Source organism: Oncorhynchus nerka, linkage group LG28 (genome assembly GCF_034236695.1).
Source record: "Oncorhynchus nerka isolate Pitt River linkage group LG28, Oner_Uvic_2.0, whole genome shotgun sequence".
Taxonomy (NCBI): domain Eukaryota; kingdom Metazoa; phylum Chordata; class Actinopteri; order Salmoniformes; family Salmonidae; genus Oncorhynchus; species Oncorhynchus nerka.
This window is the reverse complement of record NC_088423.1, coordinates 20,586,678-20,594,369: the sequence shown is the minus strand read 5'-3', so window position 1 is coordinate 20,594,369 and position 7,692 is coordinate 20,586,678.

The following is a 7,692-nucleotide window of genomic DNA, read 5'->3' as shown; positions in this document are numbered from 1 at the left end:
AAACACACCAAGCAGTCGTGAAGAGGGCACAACAAAGCTTTTTCCACCTCAGGAGACTGAAAAGATTTGGCATGGGTCCTCAGAGCCTCAAAATATTCTATAGCTACACCATCGAGAGCATCCTGACTGGTTGCATCACTGCCTGGTATGGAAACTGCTCGGCCTCCGACCTCAAGGCACTACAGAGGGTAGTGCGTAAGGCCCAGTACATCACTGGGGCCAAGCTTCCAGCCATCCAAGCTTCCAGCCATCCAAGCTTCCAGCCATTGAGATTCTTCAAATAGCCACCCTTTGCCTTGATGACAGCTCTGCACACTCTTGGAATTCCCTTATACATGTATGTGTATTCAAGTAGTCAAATGTTTAGTATTTGGTCCAGGTAAATAATGTAGTGTGTCATTTTAGAGTCACATTTATTGTAAATAAGAATTGAATATGTTTCTAAACACTTCTACATTAATGTGGATGCTTTCATGGTTCCGGATAGGCCTGAATGAATCGTGAATAATGATGAGTGGGAAAGTTACAGATGCACAAATATCATACCCCCAAGACACGCTAACCTCTCACCTTTACAATAACACAGGCATTTATCTTTTTCTTTTTTTTTTGACCTGGGCCCATAGGCTGCCATTTGGGAATAGCGTGACACTTTGGACGTAGACTATGTCTCTGTAATGAGATTCTTCATAATCATACTAAATGTGTCCATACCAAGTCATTTTAACCAAGTCATTTTAACTAGCCCCTGTGGAACATGGGTCATTCTGCACCTAAGCAGCTGCGGAGTCTACCACTACCACACTCTGGTTGTCCCCATGGGCCCACAGCTCTCCTCTCTCTCACACTCTCGGTCTCTTTTGCTCAAACGAAATGTGTCCTTTCAAAGTCATTTTACATTAGGCCTTCAGGGTAGTCAGAATCAGAAACACTTAATTTGGAGGAAGTATGCAGTGAGTGTAATGAAACTATAAAATGTTAAAGACGCAGTAAGTCATGTCAGAAGCTTGCAGATTCATCACTTACCAACAACAGCTGCAAATTCCAAATATAGCTGGAAGCAGCAATGAACGGGGTTCACAGGATGACATAAAGGACACAAGATCAGTTGAATAACAAAGCAAGCCCTCTGTCATGTAAGAACTATCTTCCTTTATGTGCAATCAATGAAAACATTACCATGTTTACCTCACAATATCACAAGGATGACAGAAGTGAAGTTTGGTCTAGTTTGTGTAAATTATTTAAATCTCAGTTGGTACACCACATTAGCATTCCAAAATACACTCTCACAGATGTAATATGCTGATTGCGCAAGTGGTCCAGTTTCACATTTCCCCTCCCAAAAATATAAACTTTTCACTACAGTCATATCACATAATAGGGCAACTATATGTGATCATACAGATATACTAATCACGATATTTCACGTTGTTCGTCTGTATAATTTAAATCTAACATTTGCATGAGGCAAGGTCCACTTGATCATTACTTATTACTCTAATATCCACAGTGTTGCCACTGGTGCCAATGACATCTATAGCACCACCAAATGTTCTGGTGCAGCCATCTAAGGTTGCAGTGACTTTATATTCACACCGCTTCTAAGGACATACTGGGGTCCGACATTATTGACACACTTGGTAAATATGAGTAAAAGTGACTGTGTAAATAAATAATTTCAATACTGAGGGGGGGGGGTTATATTATTTTATACTAATACAATTGCTTGGACAAAGAGATTTTGTTTAAAATATATTTTTTTCTCAAAAGGGTAGGGTTCAATACCTTTTAATACCTCACCTTATGAGGATAACTGCACTGGGCTTGTCTCTAAAAGGTTTTCTGAGTTGGAGAACACATTGGGAGGGATATTAGACTATTCCTCACTACAGAGTCCTTCCAGATCCTTGATATCCTTTGTCTGTACTTATGGACTACCCTCTTCCATTCAAACCACAAGTTTTCAAGTCCAGAGACTGAAATGGTTATTGTTATTATTGATGGTTATTGTCTTGCTGGAAGATCCAACTTGTGGCCAAGTTTTAAAATACTGGAAGCGGCAACCAGGTTTTTGGCTAAAATATCCAGGTACTGGGTAAAGTTCATGAATTCGTTGACCTTAACAAAGGCCCTAGGACCAGTGGATGCAAAATAGCCCTTTTTAACATCAATGATCCACCAACATATTTTATAGTAGGTAAGGGGTCATTTTGACACCAAACCCACCAGTGGTGTGTGTGGCCAAAGATCTCAATTTTCATGTAATCCAACAAACGTAAATGCTTGGAGTTTGCTTTACGGCATTGGCACTTGGATTGAAACCAGTGCTTTGGTCAGATTACATGCACACCAGTGGTGGGCCATTTTTTTTGTATTTTTGATTTTTATACATTTTAATTGTATATTTTTATAAACAATACAAACACAAATTACATCATACAAGCATCACTACAAACACCTTCCCAGACCCACTAGCCCCAACCCCTATTTTTTTTTAAATGGAGAAGCGAGAAAGAGAAAGCTATATTTCATTTTGTTTTTCACTTTCACTTATTTAGTTAATGAATTCAGCTACTCGAGCTAGTTTAGCCTTCTCAAACACCGAGAGATGCTGTTACCTAGCTGGCTATGGCTATCCAACACTGAAACTCAAGGTACTGTAAGCCTTTGGATTTATTTATTTATTGCCACTAGGGCCCACCGGTGAAACTGCTAAACTGCTTGCTAACTGTAAACTGTACTGCATGATTGTAGTGGGTTTACTAACGTGTTAATTCTAGAAGCTATGCTATTGACTTGACATTAGCTAATATGGTGACAACGTGTGGGTTGTGTGTAGCGATTAGCATTCAAATATGAAGGTTCGGCTTGGATTTTCTTTTTGTCTGGTCACAGACAGCTGATGTGTTGTGCACTGCAGTCCACAAGTGAAGGAAAAAGGTGAGAGGAGGTACGTAGATAGAAGAAGGAACTATACAACAATCTGGCTGCTATGAAAGTGAACCTTGTTGGCGTGTGATCCGGGGTGTGTTGATTCCACTGATTCTGTTGAAAAACGTTTCTTAAATTGGAAGCAAGCGGAAACAAAACTGGTATAAACATATGTGAACTTGTCCAATAAAAGCTCTCGTTATCGACTGTTGGACTAATGTTTACACCCTAGATCAGCTACTATAGATGCAGGCAAGATTATGCAAGGCGTTATTGAATGTCTCAGTGTTTGTCACCTTGACTCAAAGTTATATCAACCTGTGCACCTACATTGTAAATTTTCATTCATAGGCTAGGTTGTAGAAACCTCATGATGGGTATAGGGAAATGTGAGTTTCATGTAGTGGCCTATACCTATCAATGTTACATCGAGCTGGTTGAATGGGATATAAATGACAGTCATCCAATATGCTCTAATTTAAATAAGGCCATGCTCATACATAAAAAAATCCTCCCTCATAAACAGCACCGACCGCCACTGTATTCCATACACAGTGATTAACATTGGGGGCATTTATTTGACCTTGGAACACGTTTTAAATCCAGATTTAATTCAAATGGCACTTAAATGTTAACAAATATGAGTCATTGTTAATGTTTCGCAATTATTTCTTATATCATGAATAAATACAGGTTATTAATACCTTCCTACTATTAAATTAAATCACATTTTATTAGTCACATGCGCCGAATAAAAGGTAGACCTTACAGTGAAATGTTCACTTACGAGCCCCTAACCAACAATGTAAAAACACCAACGAAAAAACTCACCAAAGCTAATGTACCAAATGAACATACAAAGTTCACAAACACGGAACATGGAAACATAGCCTGGCGCATCACAATAACAATAAACAATTTCACACAAAGACATGGAGGGGAACAGAGGAATAAATACATACAGTGTGATTAGGGAATGACAACCAGGTGTGCAGGGAACAAGACAAAACAAATGGAACAATGAAAAATGGAGTGGCGATAGCTAGAAAGCCGGTGATGTCGACTGCCGACCGCCCGAACAAGGAGAGGAGCCGACTTTGGCGGAAGTCGTGACAAATAGATCAAAAAGAAAACTATAGATCTCCCCTATGAGACCCTCTCCGGGATGCCGTCTTCTGGGTCAATCCAATGACAGAGCACACGGAACACACATCTACAGTTGAAGTTGGAAGTTTACATACACTTAGGTTGGAGTCATTAAAACTCGTTTTTCAACCACTCCACAAATTTCTTGTTATTAACAAACTATAGTTTTGGCAAGTTGGTTAGGACGTCCACTTTGTGCATGACAAGTACTTTTTCCAACAATTGTTTACAGACAGATTATTTCACTTATAATTCACTGTATCACAATTCCAGTGTGTCAGAAGTTACATATACTAAGTTGACTGTGCCTTTAAACAGCTTTGAAAATTCCATAAAATGATATCATGGTTTTAGAAGCTTCTGATAGGCTAATTGACATCATTTGAGTACCTGTGGAATTATTTCAAGGCCTACTTTCAAACTCAGTGCCTCTTTGGTTGACATCATGGGAAAATCCCAGAAATCACCAAAGACCTCAGAAAAAATTTAACGTGAAGGTACCACGTTCATCTGTACAAACAATAGTGCACAAGTATAAACACCATGGGATCACGCAGTCGTCAAACTGCTCAGGAAGGAGACGTGTTCTGTGTCCTAGAGATGAACGTACTTTGGTGCAAAAAGTGCAAATCAATCCCAGAACAACAGCAAAGGACCTTGTAAAGATGCTGGAGGAAACAGGTAAAAAAGTATCCATACCCACAGTAAAACGAGTCCTATGTCGACATAACCTGAAAGGCTGCTCAGCAAGGAAGAAGCCACTGCTCCAAAACCGCAATAAAAAAGCCAGACTACTACTACAAAGATCGTACTTTTTGGAGAAATGTCCTCTGGTCTGATGAAACAAAAAAAGAACTGTTTGGTCATAATGACCATCGTTATGTTTGGAGGAAAAAGGGTCAGGCTTGCATGCCAAAGACTCCATCCCAACCATGAAGCACGGGGGTGGCAGCATCATGTTGTGGGGGTGCTTTGCTGCAGGAGGGACTGGTGCACTTCACAAAACAAGATGGCATCATGAGGGAGGAAAATGATGTGGATATATTGAAGCAACATCTCAAGACATCAGTCAGGAAGTTAAAGCTTGGTTGCAAATGGGTCTTCCAAATGGACAATGACCCCAAGCATACTTCCAAAGTAATGGCAAAATGGCTTAAGGACAACAAAGTCAAGGTATTGGAGTGGCCATCACAAAGCCCTGAACTCAATCCTATAGAAAATTTGTGGGCAGAACTGAAAAAGCGTGTGCGAGCAAGGAGGCCTACAAATCTGACTCAGTTACATACACTCAATACTAATTGAGTATATGTAAACTTCTGACCTACTGGGGATGTGATGAAATAAATCATTCTCTCTACTATTATTATGACATTTCACATTCAGGTTAGATATTACTGCACGGTCGGAACCAGAAGCACAAACATTTCGCTCCACTCGCATTAACATCTGCTAACATTTGTATGTGACCAATAAACATTTATTTGATTTGAGGGAATTTTTTCTTGGATTAAATGTCAGGAATTGTGAAAAACTGAGTTTAAATGTATTTGGCTAAGGTGTATGTAAACATCCGACTTCAACTGTATATCTTTTTTTGCTACAGAAAGCCTCTTTCTCTCTCCTCTCAAAGAATTTACATGTAATGCATTTTCAGTCGTAACAGGTGGTAATGTATGTGATGATGAATAGACTCGTGCAAATATGTACTTGGATCCTTGAAAAGCTCTATATAAAATCTATGTATTATTGTTATTATTATTGTTAATAATAAAGAGTTCCAAACCTCTCTACCAATTAGAGCTAGTTTTCCATTTTCAGTTCCTCACTCAGACCATTCCCAGACAGTAATAGCAAAATTCTTGGTTGGTGGTTGAAGATATCCCTCTAGTGGTGTGGGGGCTGTGCTTTGGCAAAGTGGGTGGGGTTATATCCTTCCTGTTTTGCCCTGTCCGGGGGTGTCCTCGGATGGGGCCACAGTGTCTCCTGACCCCTCCTGTCTCAGCCTCCAGTATTTATGCTGCATTAGTTTATGTGTCGGGGGGCTAGGGTCAGTTTGTTATATCTGGAGTACTTCTCCTGTCCTATTCGGTGTCCTGTGTGAATCTAAGTGTGCGTTCTCTAATTCTCTCCTTCTCTCTTTCTTTCTCTCTCTCGGAGGACCTGAGCCCTAGGACCATGCCCCAGGACTACCTGACATGATGACTCCTTGCTGTCCCCAGTCCACCTGGCCATGCTGCTGCTCCAGTTTCAACTGGCCTGGGCCCTAGGACCATGTCCCAGGACTACCTGACATGATGACTCCTTGCTGTCCCCAGTCCACCTGGCCATGCTGCTGCTCCAGTTTCAACTGTTCTGCCTTACTATTATTCAACCATGCTGGTCATTTATGAACATTTGAACATCTTGGCCACGTTCTGTTATAATCTCCACCCGGCACAGCCAGAAGAGGACTGGCCACCCCACATATGCTCTCTCTAATTCTCTCTTTCTTTCTCTCTCTCGGAGGACCTGAGCCCTAGGACCGTGCCCCAGGACTACCTGACATGATGACTCCTTGCTGTCCCCAGTCCACCTGACTGTGCTGCTGCTCCAGTTTCAACTGTTCTGCCTTATTATTATTCGACCATGCTGGTCATTTATGAACATTTGAACATCTTGGTCATGTTCTGTTATAATCTCTACCCGGCACAGCCAGAAGAGGACTGGCCACCCCACATAGCCTGGTTCCTCTCTAGGTTTCTTCCTAGGTTTTGGCCTTTCTAGGGAGTTTTTCCTAGCCACCGTGCTTTTACACCTGCATTGTTTGCTGTTTGGGGTTTTAGGCTGGGTTTCTGTACAGCACTTTGAGATATCAGCTGATGTACGAAGGGCTATATAAATAAATTTGATTTGATTTGATTTGATTTTAGTATGTTCCCATTTGAATGGAAAACTATTACAGTAAGATACTAAATTGTTACCTTCAAATGATTTGATATTGAATTATTTTATTACTTTTTCAAGACTGCATCTCCTACCTCTCTTCCTATACAGTCTGCAGCATCCGGCCTCACCCAGGTTTGGAACTCTTTAAAGGACTCAGAAATCAAACGTCTACTGTTTGCAGATGATCTGGTGCTTCTGGCCCCAACCTAGGATGGCCTACAGCAGCAACTAGATCTCCTGCACATATTCTGTCAGACTTGGGCCCTGGCATTAAGACAAAAATAATGGTGTTTCAAAAAAGGTCCAGTAGCCAAGAAAACAAATTCAAATTATCTAGATACTGTTGCCCTAGAGCACAGCAAATTACACCTACCTTGGCCTTAACATCACCACCACAGGTACCTTCCACACGGATGTTAACTATCTAAGAGACAAGGAAAGAAAGACCTTCTATGCTATCAAAAGGAACATAAAACTCAACATCCCAATTAGGATCTAGCTAAAAATACTTCAATCAGTTATGGAACCCATTGCCCTCTATGGTTGTGAGATCTGGGGTCGACTCACCAACCAAGAAGACAAACCCAATTGAGACTCGGCATGCAGGATCCTGCAAAAAAAATATACTGTGTGTACAGCGCAAAACCGCAAACAAGAAATAGGACTATATCCACTAGTTATCAAAAT